Consider the following 22052-nt stretch of genomic DNA (forward strand, 5'->3'; position numbering starts at 1 on the left):
TTTTTTTTTTAATTTATACAGATATTCTTGGTCCCCAGAAGATGAATCCTAATGCCTTTGGTGATCCCCTGACTTTTCATTTAGCGCCACCATGAGGTTGACAGTTGTGGTTTTAAGAGTAATATCTCAACAAATGTTGGATGGATTGCTTTGACATTTGGTACAGACATTCATGTCACCCTCAGGATGATTTATTAAAACAGTGCTGATCACCTAACTTTTCATCTAGTGCCATTATCATTGCCATGTCAACATTTTAATTTGTCTACTAGTTTGGTTTGCCACCAAATACCTGCATAACTAATGACATCCCCATCAGCCTCAGCTGTACTTTGGATTTAGTACTAGTTAGCAAATGTTAGCATGCTACTTGCTAAACTAAGGTGGTAAACATGGATAACATTGCCTGCTAAACGTCAACATGTTAGCGTTGTCATTGTGAGCATGTTAGCATGCTGATGCTAGTATTTAGCTCAAAGCACCGCTGCCAAAGAGAGCTGCCAGCACAGCAGTAGACTATTTTAAAGATAAAGGTGGCCACTTAGTTTCCTTTTTTTGGTGATGATGTCTGTAGGTAAGTAAATGTAGGTAAAATCAGTAACAAAAGTGCCATATATGATTCAAAATGATTCAAACCTTGTGTTGGTTATCAAAGAATTGCAGTTAATACAGACAGTGGGGATTTGAGCTCTGCTCCTAATACCCTTTGAGCCCCACAGCACTCTTCTCCTTATCTTTAAAAGATAATAAGAGATTTCCAAACAAGGTTGGTAGCCAGCTATCAGAACACTCAGACAGATAAAAAAATCATAAGTAATGCCTTCATTATGTAGCAGTCCCTGGCTTCCAGCAGATGGAAAATGGCACCAATAAACAGTTCACCTTTGTACTGGACAGTCGTAGTGAGTGTCTGTGATGGCACAGGCAGAGATGAGGGAAGGATAAGGAGAACATATGACAATACAGCAGTACATATTTACATAGATCCATAAAGTAAACAAAGTAGGGAATGGCTCATTTTGAAAATACAACTGATATCAATGACCGCTTTTGGAGTAAATCAAAGATGGATGTGAAAGTGCACAGCAAAAAGGAAAAACCCTCCTTTTGTACAACAGTCATTGACATGCAGGATTAGGGTGTGACTGTTTATTGACACAACAACCTGTCCTTATCACATCACAATCAATATTATATAGCTTCAGCTACATCCCAGAGTAGTTTAACAGGTGCACTTTATATTCTGAATGTTCTCTGTCCACCACTCCGTCACTTTGTCTGCCTGCAGGCCTCATTGCTCTAATGGACCTGTTAGCTGTTCTGTCATCAGCCTTGGACCATCAGCCACAGAGGACACATACTAGACACATGCCGTGGTCAACACGTTGATGTGGAGGTCAGATAGCAGCCTTATCATTATCTTATCACAGGCATCTGCTCACAGAGAGGATCTGCTGCCCTGCTCTGCTGACAATCAGCTCATTTTTATGCTCCCAATCCAGGTTTTGTGAAAAGTCATAATGACAGCCATAAGCTGATGAGGTCACCATCTAATTGTCTGAGTGGAAATGTACATATCAATCTCCCCCTCTCTCTCTCTCTCGCACACACGCACACACACACACACACATAGGAGAAAAACATAAATACATATCCACCAACATGCACATGTGCACATAGACAAGCAGATGTACATATAGAAACAAGCACATTAACGCTCTTTCTCTCACACATATGTCTGGTGAGAGTGCAGAAGTATAGGATAGGAAGAGTCAACAGACTGCAGGCCGTGAAGGTAAACGACTGGCTCCAGTCTGGCAGAGAAGCTGTTTGGCTGTTATAAACTCATATACACATAGAGCATTTCTCTAACAGGAAGTAACATATACATTATGTCTCTATTGACACAGTATAACAACTAAAGATTTGTGTTCTTTTACGTACTGCACAGGCAATTTTTGTGGATTCTGAATGTTTGGGTAGATACATAAAATATCACCAATTCCTTTTTTATTTGAAACCTTAATACAACTCCTTTTGCAAAATGAACACTCATAACTTGAATATCCTTATTTTTAACTGGTCTGCTTCAATTGATCTCTCATCCTCATTTGTGGTTGGTGACAAAATAATTACTGCTTTTTACCTTGATTAACCTCTTAAATAGTTTAGTTGTTTATTTAATTAAAAAAATCACCAGTGTTTCACATATTTACAGTGCAAATACCTCAAAGAATGCCTCAAAAATAATAAATAAAATTCAATAAATAAGAAAATAAAAGTAACCAATATATAAAATAAATATTAATAAATGAATGTAAATAATTGTCTAATCTTGGAACAATAGTTAAACTATGAAGAACTATATCTATGATGTTGTATGATACTATAATGACTGTTCTTCTAAATACCTTTTAAATGAACCAGGACATTTTAAATTCATTGTTGAGCACTAGTCAGGTGTTGTACCTTCTTCTGGTAATATCTTTCTTTTTTAAGAGATGATTTAAAGACACTGATAAAGCAATAGACTGACATGAAAAGATAAAGGCTTTATTTTGAAGATAATTGTACATGCAAGAGTCCTTTAATCAGGAAGTCAGAGTGAAAAAGAGGTTCAAAGTCACACCAAGAAATCAATAGACAGTAGCTCTGATAACGCCTTGCTACGTCATGTTTATTTGTTTTTTGGCCTATTCGCCATTAGAGGGCACCACTGGTGTTGTTTCCCCTCAAACATGTCAACAATAAAAACTGACAGCCAGCAGATAAAATTGACAACATGACTTAGTGACTTTTCTATTGTTGGTGAATTTTCTGTTGTTGGTAAAAAAAAAAAAAAAAAAAAAGCACTCTGTATTGAACTTGTTTGTGTACATTTATATGCCATCTCATTGAACACACAATTCAGAGCAGCTGATAAGAGTGACAACACCAACACACAGGTATTGCCTCATGTTGCCTCTGAATTTGCAGATGCATCCAGTTTTTAATCTGGCTGAACTCTGTTTGAGGACAATTAAAGATGATAAAAAAAACTATGATATGATTAGAAACTACTATGCTGACTGTGCTGTACACACTGAAGATGCATTGGAATTTTTTAATGTTCAAGTTTTATTGCATTTGCTCACAGCTGAAAGACATCTTGATAAAAGGCCACTGTCATTTTCTTTATCTGTGTATCTGCCGCAGTATGTGCTCCCAAACTGTTTGTGCAGCCGCAGAAATTCCGGGGTTGCTTGAGGTTAGTAAAACTTTTTTGGGATGACTTTTCACATATTGTAGCAATTTTGACTGCAAAGCCCAGATGGCGTTCTATTTTATTAAACAAGATTAATTTTCCACTCATGAGCTGCCTGGCTAGGAGGCCATTCCTGGTCCAACTATGACAGGTTGTAGTGTGTTCAGCTGGATTAGCCCTGGCATTTCATCACACTGATTTATGCCTTACATAAAGAGACCCTGACACGGATTCACTCTGACAAATGCACATGTAAATAGAAATATTCTAAATGTATCCAGCTTCATAGTAAGATTTCCTGTTTCATGAGACCTCAAAATAGACAAACGTCAGCTCCTTTAATCATGATTACAGTCATGGTAAATAATTTATAACAAACAGCAACAACATGTTAAGCATCCAAGTTGAATTATGGATCATGTCCCTTTTTGAATGCTCTTTAATATACTGTGGTCAGCTTGTATATATACTTTGCAAATCATCACACATATGTCTCACAAAATCTCTGGCAGTCGACGTGTGCGTGGCTTACAATGTGCGAGATGCCTGAACTGGCAAACAGACGAGGCAATGGTGTTGACAGCACTTCCTCATGACCTAACAGAACACTTTGTCAGTTTTTCACCCTGAAAACATCCACAACCCAGGGGTTGAAGCCCACTGGTGCGGTCCCTTTCATGACTCAAAACAGAAAACCTTGAGTGAGGAAGCAGATAATTCCCACCATCTCGAGATAAGAGTCAGTAATGATGCTCTGTGCCAAAAAAAACGAATGGTGTCCTGCTTTGCTACACCTAACCCTCCTATCAATAGAGGCCTAGGATGAGCTTCACATAAAACAATCTTCCCCCTGCCTGGAACGCATCTTAGGCTTTATTGTGAGCAAAGGTCTGCAGCAGCTGGCACTGAGAGGTCTGAGGCTGAAATAATCTTATCTGCCATCAGCTATAAATATTTGACAGAGAAGGGGAGAGAAGGAGAGATGAGGAGAGAGGAAGGGACGAGGAGGAGGAGGAGGAAGACAGACAGAGGCGGTAGGGTAGGGGGGTGGGGGTCTGAGGGACCTTCTCAAAGCCCTGTGACAACTGCGCCTTGGAGATTTCTAACAAATTAAAAGTCAGGCCGAGCTGAGGATTTGCTGGTCTCTTCGAAGCAGGAACAAATTAAGATGCACTTTATAGACATGTTTTTGGCCCTTGGCTGGCCAATTGAATTTGCAGCACAGCACAGACTGTACTTCCTTTACACTCTATGTTCCTCATCACCATCACAAGATCATTCTCTGGTATGGAAACACAGGTGGTACCACAAATAAACACCATAAAACCGTCTGGACAGCTTTTATATTTGTGCAGCACTCCCATAACACTCCTAATCAAAGGAAACAACCCCCAAAACACATTTCAGGTGGTCTGTGTGAATGTGTGTGTGTGGGTGGAGGGAGGGACCGGAGGATGGAGGGGGGCTGAGGGGGGGTCATTCTATTCTTACATCCAACTACGTCAGATTTTTTTAATTCATTCCATATTACCTACTGACTTGTTCTGTTTCCCCTCTCCAGCTCATGGTCCAAACCCTCACACAAAAGGAGAAGATTATAGGAAGAGTGGAAAAACAAAACTAATTACTCGAGGTATTTCAACCAGCCAATGCTGCTTAAAATGTAATTACATGGGTTTAGAGCTCTGGCTGAGGCTGGGGTGGCTGCAAATCTCACATTGGCAGACCTGTCCCTGGTGTAAAATCTGACTGCCGCTGAAAATGACAGCAGGAGAAAGACCTGGTCTGGACGAGGAGATTAGTATCCTGTCACCATCGTCCACTTGAAAAAGAACAGTGGAAAAGAAGTTGAACTGAACTTGATCAACAAAGTTATACCCCCACAACACACAAAAGGGTTTTTGATACAGAAATATCCTCATGTTTATGGATATTGTACACTCTAAAGAGGTCCAATATCATATTATGTCATCTATTTTTACAAGTTTTTATATGATTGTCAACAAGCCAATAAACGCCCTCAAAACTAACAAGTGTTAACTTTAAAACCCAATGAAATTACTTACATCTTTTAAAACTTTTTTTTAAAACACAATAACACAGGTAGCGACATTTTACAAGGACATCTTGTCGTTTAATCACCAATTAACTACTGTAAACTGTTATCTTTGGGTGGATGCACCTTTGAACGCTATCACAGGTAAAGGGACGCACACAAAGGGTGGTAAAGCCATAAAATTAGGGTAGCTATTTGACAAAAGGCAGATACCAGTCTGTATAAGGCAGAGGTGAAGGCTGTGCGCTGGGGGAGCTGATAAGAGCGGCTCATCTTTCTCAGACCACTGGCAGTTGGAGGGGAGCTCTCTTTAAAGTCTAGATAGTTATCTCTTGTTTTCCATCCATAATGGACTAAATGTGGTGAAAGCATAGTTAAAGTAAAGAAAAGCTGTTCCAATACATGCACTAAGTCATATTTTTCCTTGTTATACACACACATTTTTCTCTGATATCCAGTGAAAAATATGTGGGAAAAAATTAAATGAATAAGGAGGTTCAGGTTGGACTAATCCTTGTTGATCAGTGCCTCCAGGCACCTTTACCCCACATCTAATTCATTCATGTGTAGGAGTAAGAGATCCAAACATTTCATAAGAGCATCTACCTCAGCCAGAACTTAACCTCTTTTCTAAAGGGGGCCTGCCTGCTTATGCAATATGACAGTAAAACTCCAACCATAAACTACTGTTTATGCCCTGGCTGTAAAAGAAAGGTGTGTTTCCTCTGCCCGGTTTACTGCACGTCCTCTGTAGCCCTTCCATCATTTCACAGTCTTTTATAAGACGGTCTGTAAAAAGAATCAAATGCAAATGTTTGGGAATAAAAAGCAAACACGAGCCACTGTGCTTTCCATGAATGCAAAGTTAATTGCGCTGTTAAACTGAGGTATGGGTATGTTTCATGTGAGAGACATTATCCTGTATGACCTATTATGAATTCCCTTAAAACATGGGTTTGTTTGGAGTGTTGGATCTGAATCAGTTTTCATTTTTAACTCTTAAAACTCCAAAAAGCCTGCATTATGGAAAGTTTGAATGTCCCTCTGACAGTATAGTTTGCATCAAGAGCATCATTCAACAAGTCATCTACAGCTCTTTTCCATCATCTCCCACTTGGCAACACGTGTTTAGGTTTAGATTAGACAGGAGGGAGAAAAAGAAAGTATGTTACCAGTTATTGGAAGTGACAAAGAAGCAACCCGCTCTCTTTCAGTCAGCTCCTGTCTCCAGCGTGATGATATATGCTGAGGGAAACTGCTCCAAAAGCAACAAAAATCAGTATTTAAAGTGTCACGGTGCTATTAGAATTGCATTACAAACCTGTGTAAATATGCCAAGTCCCTCGACAGCCTCAGCAGTGCAGAACAGGACTTCCTCCTCGAGAAATGTAGATGGAGTTTCGGAGAAGATGAAGCACACAGGCTGGGACTGGGAGGTGATTTAATACAGCTAGCATTTAGAACAACAAAGCACAGACAAACCAGCCACTTGGACCGTGCTTCAAAGACCAGTGTGTTAAACACTTGCAGATAGACATTCTTTGGACTCATGATCATTTGAAATAGTGGGAAAGAAGAATTAGGGAGGAAGTTGAGGAGGAGGAAGGCAGAGAAGAAGACGAGGAAGCCAAACACACAAAACTGTCAACCTGATAATACCGCAGCAACATGAAAGGGAGGGAGAATTCGCCGTCCACTTTCATTGAGTTTCAGTTTAATCCGCCGAGTCTATCTCCTCATCCCGTCGTCCTCGTGTCTTCCTGTCAACAGAGCAGCCCACAGATATGCGCTCCACTATTGCTTTTCGAATTAACGATAATTCAACGCAGGTCAGCTGGTGTCCTGTGGCTCCAAATGACCTAATGCACAGAGAAGAAGTGCTGACTCAGCAGCAGGAAAAGGCCCATCTTTAGCCAAAACTCCACTCTGTCTCTCATCAGGTGGCTCAGTTCAGTTCCTGTACCAAATCTAAAACTCTGGCAGCCCGTTTTAGGCCTGCTGGATCAGGCCTACTGGCACCAACATCTAAGAGCCTGTACACAATATAATGTGAAATAATAAACTTCCTCAAAGTATCAGTTCTGTAAGTCAGAGCCAGTTTAGCATGTGGTTTAAGGAGGCTTTTGTTTAAAAAATTAATGGCAGATTGTTAAGGGACACGTCATTATTAAAAGCAGATCAAACATATCTGCAGTATGTATTTGAACTGTACTAGATTACAGTCACACCTTGGACAACAGAGGGCACCAGCTGTATTTTCTCTGATTGTATTACGCAAAGATGGGGAAGCACCACATTCTGATATTTCAAGAAACAGAATCATGGTTTGAATAAGGCTATCCTCAGCGGGAGAAACGTAGTTAAGACATAAAAAGACATTTCAAATTCTTCAGTCTCCCACTTCAAATGAACATGATTTCATTATGCAAATAAGGGAAATGAAAAGCCGAAGTCTTTGAACAAGGCTGTCCAACAAATCTCTGTGTGGGAGGTATGGAGGTATTGTTTTTCACTGTAGATTTTCTTTATGGAGGCACAGAAATGTGTTTTATTTGGATTTAAAGGGGGAACAGAAGACATTTTGACATTTCTTACAGTAACTCAACCTTCACTCTAAATGCTACTGCGGCAAGAACGGGGTGTTTTCCCTTCTAATTATTTTACCAGTCCCACTTGCTTACTCTCTGAGTGATTAATCAAAGTTAAGAAAAGCCAACCATCAACTGGGGCATGTTTCGCATTTCCTCCTGCTGGTGGAGGATCCGTCTAGGGCCTGGCTGCCTGGCCTTATTACAAGTTAATTGAAACCTTGTTTAGAAATACCAAGGTCAACATTTCCAGCCATGTTATCCCAATTAGTCTGCAATGAATCCCTTTAAACAGGGGGTATTGAGTGGCCGACCCGATGTGCTACTTGAATTCCCGGTGGGACACCCACATTCAGAGCCTGGGAATGAGAGGGGGTGACTGGAGGGAGAGACACTGGGGAGAAGAGAGGAAGGGAGGGAGGGTGCCGGGTACTTACTGCTCTCTGTCACAACGTACAACGAATTACTTTATTATAAGAACTCTTACTGAGCTTAATCAGGCTTTCTCAATATTTACTTTGATTTTGCTTTTATTATTTACTTTTATTTTACTTTTGGAGCTACTATAAAAATGTATGATATACATTTTTAGTCTAACATTGGTGACTCATCATTAAAGCCATGCTAGCCCCCTGCCAATTCAACGCTTTCATGTCGGCCTCTGCTCCCTAATAAACTCAACTGTCTAATACATTCAAAAATGTCCCCAAAATAACAATCGCAATCAATACGCCTTTGAATTAAGCTTGTTACACACAGCATTTATTTATGTAACTACAGAGCAGGAGAGGCAATCGTGTGCCACAGAGGTTGTCATGAAGGTTTTCATTCCAACTAAAAGCTTTATAAACTGATTTCACTGATTAGAGAAGAGGAAAGAAGAGAAAACTAATCATTCAAATCAGCTGGTCAGAATGTAAACCAGCACTCTGGCAGCCTTCAGTGGCACATGATCGCACATCATCGTTAAGTAGTGTGAAGCAGGTTTTGAAAATGCTCCCCTCTTGTGACTTGTGATGTATTTCATGTGCATGAGTAACTATTTTTTGAAACAGAAAACAGTGTGATGACAGAAGTTTGATACTGTTCATGTTTTTTAATCAGAGGTGTGCATTCATACTGCAGACCAGCTCAAGTACTAATTCACATGAATATATAGAGCAGCAGGCTGTGGCATCATGAATCTATATGACTGTCAAACCGCTTTCCGTTTGTGTTATTTTTTGTGATGTAGTTTGTCCTCATTCTTTTATTTTAGCTAATTTACACACAAATAAAACAAGACTAAGAGTTTACAGCTATGCTAGCTGCTCTGTGAGGCTGTGCTTTGAGCTAAATGCTTTAATGATGACGATATCAACATGCTGATGCTTAACAGGCAGTGTTTACCATCCGAAAGTACAGCTGAGGTGAATGGGGACATCATTAGTTTTGCAAGTATTTGGACGTAAGTATTGGACATATAAGAAGTAAAAGGATCACCAAAGTTATTATATTTCATTCTGTGGGAGACAAGAATGTTTGTCCCAAATTTCATGGCAATCCATCTAATAGATATTTCAGTCTTGACCAAAGTGGTAGACCAACCAACCACCATTTCCATCCCTTGACCCTTGCAATTAGCGTGGCAAAAAAAACCAAAACTGTGGCTGCTCCATGCATTAAAATGAATTCAGCACAAGTAATTAGTTAGTTTTTTAGTTAGTTAGTTATTTAATAGTGGGAAGTTGAGAATATCCCAATGTGAACAGAATGAGGCAGATAGGCGAGAAATCAACAACAGATGCCGTGATGACATTATTTGCATGTGTAAATTTAAAGTGTTGAGGTGAAAGATGAAGTGTTTGTTTCTGAAAGCCCTGTGAAGTCAGTCACATTCCTACATTGATGAACCCCGCTAGAGTCCGCGTGCATGTTGCTGAGACAGAGCACAACCAAACTGATGGCTGATTACAGTTCTCAGAACAAGTTGCTGCATCTGGAAAGGAGCAGTGCAGTAATTTCTTTAAAATATCAAGCAGATTCTGTTGGACGTTTTCATTTGATTATACTCCAAGTGAGAGATGCTATTTGATTTCTGCTTACAGTCATGTACTATATTACTCAATGCTGCTAAAGCTTAGATGCGAGCAAAAGCAGTCCTTACAACACCAAAAAAAAAAAAGTTGATTAAAACTCTCCTGTTTCTAATGTTCAGTAGTTATTTGAGTTTTGGTGCAGTTGAAATGGAATAATGCCAATTGTTATAAACACTATACACTGAGATTTTACCCCCTAAATAGCTACAAATCCAAAAATATCAAATAAACCATTACCCTTTTTCACGTGGAGATGACTTCATAGTTCATGTTATAATAAATGGATTATATATAGGAGTGCTGTAAAGAAAAATGAGGGTAAATGGGTATGAGCTCAATGATCTATACCACTTGAATGTTATTGATGTTAACTTTCTAAATGAAAATATTTTTGCTGTAATTCTCTTTCAATTGAGCGAAGCCAGAAGCTTCCAGAGACTACAGCATGAGCAAGGACCTTGTACGAAGCCTGCTTATGTAAGTACAGCATAGGACGGAGGGTAGGAATTCCAGCAGCAATCATTATCAATATTTCTCTGATATGAGTAATAGCATGAAGTTACAATGAAGCAGTTAGGGGGAGCTCCCTCCTGGTGGTTTCACAGCTTCCAAAAACATAAGCAGACAGTGTCATTACTTTGCCTTTAAGCCAGCCATGTTGAGCGCCACAGCTTCTCCTTTCACTGCGTATCCACTCCAAATCACTGCGCAAGGTTAAGAAAGCAGGGCCTGTGTATTTTGGCAGGTGGAATATATTCTGAAAGAGCAACAAATCTGCTATATTTAGTTTTTGATAGCTGAGGGAGCAGAAGGAACCAAGGCCTGCGTCAGTAAGCTCCAGGACCAAAGGAGGGAAGGACAAAGTACAACATGACAGAGGTGATACAGGAGATGCAAACCACATGCTTGCAGTAATGTCAGCAATGATAATGGATAAAATCATCTTTAAAATGAATTATAAAGTTACACAAATTAAAATTTCAACATGAAATCTCTGGAGTTTGGCTTCAGAGTGCTGGAGAATCAAAAGATAAAGAAAGAACAACAAATCTGTCATTCATATTCTAGCTGAGGGGAGTGCAGCTCATCCCAGTCTCCCGCCAGACAGTGACAGAATCAACGTTGACATCTCTCTTTCCAGCACGGCTCTACACTGCACGGGCTGCCTGGCAGATTTACGGGGCGAGCGTGGAAGCAGCAGCTGGCTGAGAGGGAAGCTAATCTTGTTTACATTCAATCTGCTATTTCCTCCCCTCTGAAACCTTGAGAGAGCAAAGTCATGTAATACTTGTATTAAAAATAAGTGTAGCAGAAATGGGCCTACTGGCAGCATGCAGCGAGAGGCTTTTGTGGCCTTGCCAAGAGGGCCTGCGGCAAAAAGCAATCGATACGCCCAATATTCCAGCACGTACTCTCGAATAACAATAACCCACATTTAGACCTACACCACAAGCCTTCGACCTGCTCCAGAGAAAATAAGGGAGCCTACTTTCTGTGTCCATGTCGATTGGAGCGGGGTGGTGAATATGATGAAGTGTAACATTTGCTTGTGTGTGCTCAAGTGTGTGTGTGACTGTGAATGTCAGCGTGTGTATCTTAATATGAGGTAAAGAAAATATAATAACATGATCATTTCACATTGCACAGTACAAGCCGGACATTCAGCAGATCCATCACAATACCTCAGAGTGACAACTTGTGATTTTGGTATTATGATGATTAGGGGCACTTGATGGTTATATTAAGCAAGATGGCGGTAGTTAAACTCAGTCTGAATTATACATAGAGGGTTATGCTTTCTGTAAGTCAGCGGGACACTGGGTTTAAGGTCAATACAACTTCCTTCTTCTTTATGATGCCTTTGTATCAGAATAGCTCCGCCTGGGGCCTTGTAAACGTGTTTTTTGTAAAGGCTAGAGTCTTGTTTGGCTGACTGCTGGATGTGTTTTTTCCCCTGTAGCAGATGCTGGCTATGCCTTCTGCTCTGCTGCACCGCTCTTGTGGAACAGCCTTCCTAACCATCTGAGGGCAGCACAGACCCTAGTCTCTTTTTTTTTTTTTTTTTTTAAAGGCGTAAAAAACCTCTATTCAGGAAGGCTTTTTTATCTTTACTCTTTTCTTTATGTTGTGTGCTGTGTTTTGTGTTATTAATACTGTTGCACTATGAGTTTCACTATGAATGAAAAGTGTGGTACAAAGTAAATGTATTATTGTTATTTATTATTTATATAGCAGGAGAAAGGTCAGCCAAAAATAGAGGCTTACAGGAAACAAGCAGCTAAAACTGCAGCCATTACAACCCTCTGGTGTGTTCTGGAATGAAACAATTGAAACTTCCCAAAAAGGTGAGAGATAGTTCACGGCATAAAGGACAGTTTTGAAAGAGAACCTAACATCTTATTGTGGGAGTGAGGCAGTTGCAGCAGTCGCAGCACAGTGGGGAAGGACACAGAGGAAGCACGCCACTGCTGCAGTAGTGTCAAACCCAGTTCCTAACCAGCCGTAGCTAACCATAAATGAAAACTATGGCTGGGAGTACACCTCCCTCAGGTGCCATACGCCTTTGATTTTTCCAAGACTGCTTACTTTTGCCCAAAATCCCAAAGCTCCCCTCCCTCTGTTCATGGAAGTTTGCTGGATTTATGGAAGGTCTGGTACCTTAGCAGCACTTTCCCTTGGAAAAAACAGAAAGCTGATAATTTAAACAACAAATGAAAGGAAATAGGGATAAAATAAGGAAAAAACACAACGGAAGAGCGCGTTCTTTTTACGGAAACTAAATTTCAAACTGAAACCATGCAATCACCACATTAAAGAGCTCCCATTCTTTAGACAACCACTGGTATGCAGTGTGGATGCCAGGGCAGTGTTTTCCATTAGATTTCTCTGTTTTTTCAGTTGATCTGGCAAATTAACTTACAACAGGCTGAACACAAGATGCAGCCTGGAAAGGAGCATAGCAGCAAATTGCATTTATCAAAAACACTCACTGGGACTGTTTACTTTATTTGATCTAATAAAAAAAGCTCATGCTGAGAGTGTTTCAGTGATTGCATATGGATATAAGAGAACAGTAAGCCCCAAGTACAACCGCCTAGACCACATGAAGAAGGGCCACATTTAAACTCCATCACCGTCATTTGTTTATCACTTCAACTTATTCATGGTATCTTTGTGAGACACTTTTTCCCATGCTGGCTCGCCTGATGGGGTTGTGATTGCTCATTTTCATTGTCGCATTTTTTAAGGATAACCAGGCTTATAAAAGTTGTAGGTCATATCCTCAGTGACCATCTAACACTCAAATTTATACATGTACAACTGTTATTTGCAAAAAATGTCACATTCTTTTGAAGACCACGGATTAGCTCAAACATTTTTTTCTTTCCTACCGCAGGTTTTATACACCATGCTGTGGGTTCAGCAAGTGAGGAGGCAATGTGTAAGTCAGGCTTATGGTCTGTACAGCACCACCTGGTAACGCTCCTAAAAGATCATATGAACTGATTTCAATCAAGAATTTCAGTTGACTATTTTTGTGTAAAGACAAAAAGAATACACCTACTTGGGATATATTCATTTCCAATGGTAGGGTTCCCTTCATTTCTGTACACTTGTGTCCAGAAAACATATAACTGCCATTACTCAGGTTTTTGGATATCTCTTGTCAGCTAAAAAGGCCTTTTGGCCTCAGACATGACATGTTACGAAGGACAGGGAACAAGATCAAACGGCATCTTCAGTGTTCTAGTGTGAGAAGAAAGCCTCCAAATAGGCCAGTGGAGCCGGGACAAGAACAAGGATGACCCTGTAAAACACATCACCATTACACACTATTATCCAGTACTTCTTTCCTCCCTCACAGCCTTGACGGAGAAATGGATGATGAACTCTGCAGATTCGTTGGCTGTAAATCGGACCAAAAAAATTCTCTCCGTCTCACCCTTTGCTTTTTTTTCTTTTCAAATTATTTCTGTGTTACATATGTTAAACCTGAGGTTTAAAATGGTTTATTGTACTATATATATATTCCAGTCATACTAAATTGAAACTCTAACACCCTCCCTATAGCTCCACCCTGTTCCCAATATCTTGGTCCAGCTCAGTCTCAGCCAACACAGGTTCTTGAGGGTCACGGTCCTGCAGTTTTTATGGATCTCTTTAAATCATCAAGTGCTTAGCAAAAATGGCTAAGTGTCCAAAAAGTAAAACAATGCAGCCAGGTAAGTAATGGGGCGCTTATACTCTATAGACCATGGACCACCCAGACAGCAGCAGCAGCAGTAGGCAGGCCTGTTTGCAGTTGTGCGGTTCTACACCAGGGGACGGACCTCCAAGCACTGGTCGCCAGCTCTGGTTAGAAATATCCCAGGAGTCTTTAGAGGATCATGCTTATTTTAATTCAGTGAAAGGAGAGCTTATGAAGATTAATTGTTTTGTCCTTTTTCTCTGTCATTTTTTCCACTCTTGTTATTTTTGTCTCTGGATCTTTGTCACTTAAAAATAATAATTTGCCATTTTTACTGGTCCCTAACGGGAAATTTTCTTATCTCTTGAACTCCTCAATGGAGAGGTCAAAGGTCAGGATCAGTCATGAAGCAGCACTCCTGGAGCTGGTAGGGATTCAATGTCTTGCTCAAGGACACTTTAGCAGGGTGGAAGCTTGCCAGTGCGGGGCTTGAATAATTGTGTTGCTAACCTCTGAGCTCACTCTGCATGAACAACTACACACAGCTTTGTGTACATACGTGTGTCTCTGCACTGTACTGTATTTTCCATCATTTGCATATCTAGCTAATGTCTTCCTCTCTCAATGGACATGTTAGGCCACAGGCTTGAATATCCCCTGCCCTCAGGCACAGTACAGTTCATCGCCCACAAAGAGTTGTCTACTGATAAACCACCCACAGGGAGCTGAGAGTTCCTCTTTGAACCCCCTCAGAGGAACTCTGGCCATAAGATGAGTGCAGAAAAGATACGCCAGTGTGGGAAAAGTAAAATGTCCTGAGTAAGCAGCAAGCGCCCAAACCACAAACTTCTGTTGGAAACATGACGACCGCTCATAATGGGAATTAACTGCACAGCCTGAAGAGTCTAGCTTCTTCTCTTCTGTCCTCAGCATATTGTCTCTCTGGCAGCTCCGGAGTGCTTTCTTAAGGTAGACCTAGATTCTGACAAGATGAAAAGCTCATGAGGGCCAGTAAATGTTTCGCGAAAGCTGCCTGCCCAACAGCATTCTTTGGACATAAAATGTAAGCAAAGACTGTGTGGAAATAAACACTTCCAAATTCTACTGCTCCCAGCCTTTTGTTTTGCATCAGAAAGGTTAGTTTAATAGCGGTGAAATCACTGCGGACAGAAATGATTATCATATGCCATATTCTCCAAGGGAGACCTGATTTTATTATGTTGACTTTTAGAGAGTGGAAGGCCCAGTGGAATCAAAGCTCACCGTCAAATGTCCAGCCAGGCCAGAATCAGCCAGTTTCGCATGACCTTCCCTGTCACAGAGTATATTCCCAGCTTTCATCTCCCGGTGGATTTTCCTCATAAAATGCAGATAGCACAGGCCCTTCAAGGTTGATTTGAGGATGTAGACTATCTCATCCTCATTGAGCTGTGCAACAAAAACATACAAGGATTATTTTTCCTATGATTAAGATACTCCAAAATATCATATGCTAAGAAGCTCCTCATGGAATAAAAAAGCAATTGGTGCAGTTTAATTTGCTTTCATTTATGGAGCAACAGGTGCTGTCACTGGTGGACTAACCAAATTTTAGAAGTTGTAAAACATGTATGGAAGCAAGCAGTCATATCTGAAATAATTTCATCCATCAAAGCCTGTTTTCCTCTCAACATTCAGAGATTGAGTTTGGAAAATCAGTGGTGGCTGTCTGCAGCTTTAGCGTCAAAGTACCTGACAGTGCCCTCTTAAATGTGTCAGAGTAGATGATGAATGTTTTCTTGTTCTAAACCTACTCACAGTAAGCTGACCGCACATACAAATACACACTTGTTTTTACAAGTGTTACACTTTTTTACACAAAAGTTTTTTCTCACAGTCAACTGCTCAACGTCAGTCAGTGTCTCAGTCTCTAAACCTTTATCCCATTTTGAGACACCCAGTCCTGCAATAAGTCAGCCCTTTAACAAGTCAGCCAGCCAGTTGCCCAGACAGTCAGCCAACCAGTCCAACAGTGGCAAACAAGTGTAAGAAGGTTTATGAATCAAACGTCCCTGATGGCTGCCTGTTCAGGACATGAGTCACACACACCAGAGTGGCAGTGGCAGAGAGCGAGGCAGGCAGGGATGCATGGAAGAAGGGGAAATTCCCATTAAGGGATGGCCAAGGAACCGGGCTCAGCCAAGCGCTCCGGCAGAATGTGCACTTCATTAGTGGGAAAGTGCCGGGGAGAACCAGGCCGGGCCAAGTTCTTTGAGGCTCGGGAAAAGCTAATAAAAGTCCAAGCCAAGGAACCATACAAGTACTTGAACCATGAGACAGAGCAAGGCAGCAAGACAGCAGAGGTCTCATCAGAAAAATGACCAGAGAGGCATAAAGGCTGCTACATTATTCCAGTGGTCCGATTTCTCGGCGTATGCGACATCATGCGTCTGAGTCAACAGAAGGATGAGGTTGCAGGGCTACAGAGGAGTGTGGCACAAACAGGAGTTTTTAAAGCTTCCCAGAAGAAGAATGCAAATTCTATAGAAAGGTCCTGATAGGCTAAGGAGTCTCTCTGTTCTTTACAGGATCTGAATATCCAGATTCTTGCCTTTGCAGCTGGCCTGGAATTGCTTAGCTTGACTTCCACCACTACAGTGCAGATTGGGACCCCTCGAGCTGTAGGTTAACACAGCCCCAGCAACCACCCAGCTGTCTGAGCAGGGAGAGCTCACATAAAACACAAGCTGTTTCATTGCCTTCACGCATACGGCTACACTTATACCACACATAGCTGCTTTGACTTATGTAAAGTGAATTTCTGTTGCAATACCACAAAGACCTTTGTGAGAAGCAGAATCGTAAAGAGGAAGACAGAGAGCTGGGATATGGAGTGGAGGCTGAATATTTATGGAATTCCGAAGGAGCTGGAATGAGAAGAGCTTTCAAAAGGTGATTTCTGAGGACAGACACTGAAGTTGAGAATGTGATTCACTGTGTCTTCCATTTCAAGAGAGAAAAAAACACACTGTGATTCACACATTCATGTAGACACACAGTGGAGGGCCCAGAGGGATCAATAGGAGTTGGTGTTTTTGTTGCTGTTGAAGCCCTGTACACAAAAAAGGCAGGATGACTGAATATTTATAGGCAAGATCTCCCTCTTCACCAGTGAGCAAGCTTTGGCCGGCAGAGGCTGGGCCTGAGCTCACAGCACCTGGACAGTTACAGATCCCCACAGCCCACTTCAGCTGCTTGGACGCACCATGCACCACAGGAGCCCGCTCCCCCTACCCTGCAGCCACAGAGTTCTCTACTTCCATCTCTCTCCATGCACTTAGCTCGTGTTTATTCTCTCAAATAGTAACAAAAGGACGGGACCGCCGAGAACTGTATCTTTTTACAATGTGGTGACATCACTTATAAAAGCACCGAGGTAAACACGCAGCGTTCGGGCTCCTGGTCTTCCAGGTTTACAGTTCCCTGCCTGTCCATCCATAGGGGCCCGATGTAACCCCTGGTAACCCCCGTACCGCTGTCTGACTCCTGACTAGGGTCAGGAACATTGCTCACGTTGGTTTCACAGCCCAATGAAACCACCCCAGTGGACACACTGCAATGTGCCATTAATTCAGTCAGTGAGGAGCTGGGAAAAATGTGTTTTTTTCTCACTTTTTTGCTGTAACACAAAGCATATGAATGAACTTCTAGCACTTACAGGGTGAGTGAAAAGATAATTGAGATAATGGATAATAATATCATCCAATTTATCATAAAGAAAACAGGAACCAGCTGGAAATATGAAGAAAGAGGAAACAACAGAATCTGTTTGAAAAGCATAACTGATGTGTTAGGTCTTAAAGGGCCCAAGAGGATAACAATAACAAAAAATATGTAATTTAAAGTTTGAAGTAATTTTAGCTATATAGAGCCGAAAAAACATAACACGCGAACACTGATTTGTTGCCGTCTAAGCACACTAGAATGCATCATGTGTAAAATGCTCTTCCATAATCGTCAAATCTTTATGGTCAGAAGTCAAACAATTCATTGCACTGACAAATAGACTATCTAAGCCAGAGGAGTGTAAGCCTGCAGTTACACTTGTCATATCAATATGATTTTTGATATCTGATCATAAAGATCTTATAAGAGAGAATTTCTGGTTACCCACAATTGGCCTAAAAATGTCAGTTATGCATTGCATGTGGTTAAATTTAATTAAATCTGTTCATATTTTCTTACATCTCTTTATGTTTCTCAGATGAACAATGTGACTGGACAGTATCCAGACAATGCAGAATTCCACTGACTGTGAAATCCAACCGCATCGGATGTGGTTTAGCTTGTTGCACTGCAGGCCAAATCCAACTAGGGAGTGTCCTGCCCTGTCAGTCAATGCATCCTGGCATGATTGGATAGTAAATATCGTTTAAAAATGATAATGGGAATCATACCTTCGGCTGAGTCAGCATTAGCAGTATAGCATAGTCAGTATAGTGGTAGCCATGATGAATGCTCATGCATCATGTCTTTAAGTTGATTACCTTTCCTGTGTTGGTACAACAATGGCTGCCACAATGTACCTTTTTTCAGTTGAAGCAATGAAAAAGTGAATAGAATTTGACTGTAAGTAAAGCCAGTGAGGATCAGCTGATCTCCAGCTGTACAGTCATAGACATGAAGCTGGTTTCTGCTGGTTACTGGGCCACTGGGCTGCAGTCAGCACTATAATGAGGAGCATTTGTCTTTGCTTCCTCCCTGCGGTCACTTTGACAGCATCTGTTGACTGTTGCTGCACCCCCCTATTCCATACCACCACCCCCCAACCAAAAGTCCCAGATACACAACAGCTAAATAAAAACACACAAATTAGCCATGTGGACCATGGTAAACATTTCCAGCTTCCTCGTCCAGGCCAGCTGGAGCTTGCCAAAGTTACATGTGCTGTACTGCGCAGCAAGCCTCTATTACACAAGCTCTGTTCCTCCAATCAGGGAACTTCAGCAGTTCGTTAATTCAAACCTCTGCAGGATGCATATAGACTGATTGATGAGCACAAAACCCAGGCAAGAATGTAAATCTTGTGGGTTGTCATTATTCCAAAAACACCCTGAATGACACCCCAAGTTTTCTGCCACTTTTTAAAACCAGCAGGAACAGATTTTTTTGCCACTTAGGGGCAGCAAATGAGCTGTAAACACCTACATGTATCAACCTTTTAAGTTGATATGGCAAACATATTAGCAAACAGTTGCCTATTTATGCGTCCTACAGATACAGAGCAAATTATAATTCATTTGGAGTTGTGTTTCTGGCTACCAGAATGTAAGCCCAATATTCTGCTTTTAGCTTCTTTTTGGTCTCCACCAACTCCAGAAGAAAATACATGGTTCTTTTACTGCTAAATACTCCACTATGTTCACCAGCTAGTCGTTAACTTCATCTGTCTGCTGTTTAGTGCTGGACAAGAAGTTCATAGTGGACAGTAGCAATGATACTGAACGAAACAATGAAGTTGCAGGCAGGAAAACCTAAAAGAGCTGAAAGACACTAAAATGCCCCATAGAGCAGAAGGGGACTGCATGGCTCATAATTAGTCATAATTATCTGTGGATTCATCACTCCAAGCAGCATGCATGTAGTCATGCGATACATTGTTAATAGCTTTAAAGTCAACCACTCAGTAGTTCAGTAGTGATCAAGAAATGCCACAGACGTCAGACATAAACTTGAAGGACTCAGGAATGTTTCAAACATAAAATTCGGCGGTACCTTTCAGTGTGTTTCAAACTGACCTGTACAGGTCACGATGTACTACCAAATCTACTGTGCCAGATTCTGTAAAAAAACTGTTGCTGTTATGGGTTCTTTTATAATTACCAAGTGCACTGTTACCAAGGGAGTGGCAATCAATTTCCAAGTTTAAACCAGTAATACATCCACCATGAGCATTAGCAAAGATTTATAAATCTAAAAAGTCAGAATAATTGTGGATATGGAACTTTTATAGTATTTTTAATGGCTCCCAGGGCCTCAGAACCAGGTCCTGGACCCCAAGAGCCTCCAGAAAGCCCTCCATGAACATCCTGGGGACTGCATTCCCCTTCCTCTTCTTCTACTCGAGTCTTGATACTCCTCCACATGTGAAATCAATACCACATCATTTATAGCCAATTCTCACTTGTACCATCAAATGTGAAACATATTGCCAAAAGTATTACCTTTTTTAATACTCTCTCCACAGAGATAAAACCACTGTATGAAAGGAAATCAAAAAAACTGGAAAGATAGCACAAGGGAATGGCATGACAGCACATTTAAAGAGTGTCTACGATTGCCCTTTCAAAAAGTATCAATTCATAACAATGTAGTTCCTATTTCATGCTTAGTAGTCAATGGATTCCTGAGAAGCATTTTAATTTCATGCCCAAATGGCAAGGACGTGTGATGAGAGCCGCCAGAGAGTGTAAAGTTGGATGTGCAGGGGCCTCCACCCGCTCTATAGGCCCTCTCATAGGTGTTTAATAATAAAGCCTTGGTTCATCCAGCCCAGCACTTTGACTGAGATTATGTGCTTCACAGACCAACCCCAGGGCCCTTTAACTTTCATAAAACATAATCCTGGAACACACTTACACCATCCATCACTCTGACGCACATGCACATGCAGAGACACACTTTTTTTTAAAGTGACAGGTAAAATTCAAGGCTTTTAGGAAATATTAAATCTACTGAAACACCATTCCATGGCGACGGTTTTCTTCACCTGTCTCATTCAGGACAGTACCGTGTGAATTTCAAAGGCAGTATGGCCAGAGAATGGCAGAGCCAGGAATTGAACCTCCGCAGAGGTGAGAAATATGTGATTTGTGAGCAGTTTTAACACTACATCACACCTCTCTCTGCAAGCCCCTAAACGTCCAATTACGGCATTCAAACACCAGTGACAGGAGACTGTTTCCATCCAAAAAAGTAAGCGGGGAATGTGGTTCTCTTTCCTCGGTGGTATTAGGAGTATTTTACCAGAACCTGGGCACCAATCTAAAAGTCTATGTAAAGACAAAGTAGCCTGTTTTTCTGTGCATTTCCACTCCCATCAGACACAGCAGCACACAACACTCGCATGGTCTTGCCACAGGAGGCCTTTTTCCATCCGCTTCAAACGAATACTCGAGTTGTGACTCGACTTCCCCCTGGTTTTACGACAAAGCACCAGTGTTGGTATAAAACAGGTCATTGGGACCTCCCCAGGACCAGTTTGGTGGAGCTGTGCAACCTGCCAATATCCACAGCCGCCCAGGAGCCCCCCTTTGACCAATAACTCCACTCTCACCCATATGTCGTAAACAGCTTAAAACCCTATTAAAAGCACAAATACATTTCAGAGAGTAAGTAGACATTTATAAAACAATATTTCCTGTCTGTGAGTTGACTGTATGACTGTATTGACTGTATGACTGTATGGATGCAGAAGCTTATAATGTATTCCTGGTGGTGGTCAAACTTTTCCCTGGCTACAAGTTGTGAACATGCATCCTATAAATGCATCAGTAAAAGACGGTGATTTACTGGGCTGGAAGGGAAGTGATTACGAGTGACTGATGAGAGAGCAAAAGCAACCTCCCTAAAGACTGCACCTGTGTACATTAACATTTACTTAGTGTGTGAGTTAGCATGAGTGTGTGCTGATGTAAAAATGCCTGAAAGCGTTTTTTGTATGTTTGTGTGTATGCATGCGTGTGTCCACACACTAAATGCAACCATACAAGCATCCAAGCTATTAATTCAAACCACAGTGGAGCAGAAATCCATCAATAACACAAGAGTCCATTCAAAAAATGATGTTATTTTAGTTCAAAGAGCAGGGAAATGAGAGGGAGAGAAGCAACAATGTTGGACTCCAGCCAGCAAAGAT

General features: G+C 41.2%; 1 long non-coding RNA gene across 1 annotated transcript; it reads left to right on the top strand.

Annotated features, from left to right (window-relative positions):
* Positions 1-1298: 1298 nt before the first annotated feature.
* LOC121906305 lies at positions 1299-5244 on the top strand. The gene is made up of 3 exons (XR_006098588.1): positions 1299-1396; positions 3196-3247; positions 4806-5244. It is a non-coding gene; the product is annotated as an uncharacterized LOC121906305 (long non-coding RNA).
* Positions 5245-22052: the final 16808 nt, after the last annotated feature.

The sequence above is a fragment of the Thunnus maccoyii genome, chromosome 10 (assembly GCF_910596095.1).
Source record: "Thunnus maccoyii chromosome 10, fThuMac1.1, whole genome shotgun sequence".
NCBI lineage: Eukaryota > Metazoa > Chordata > Actinopteri > Scombriformes > Scombridae > Thunnus > Thunnus maccoyii.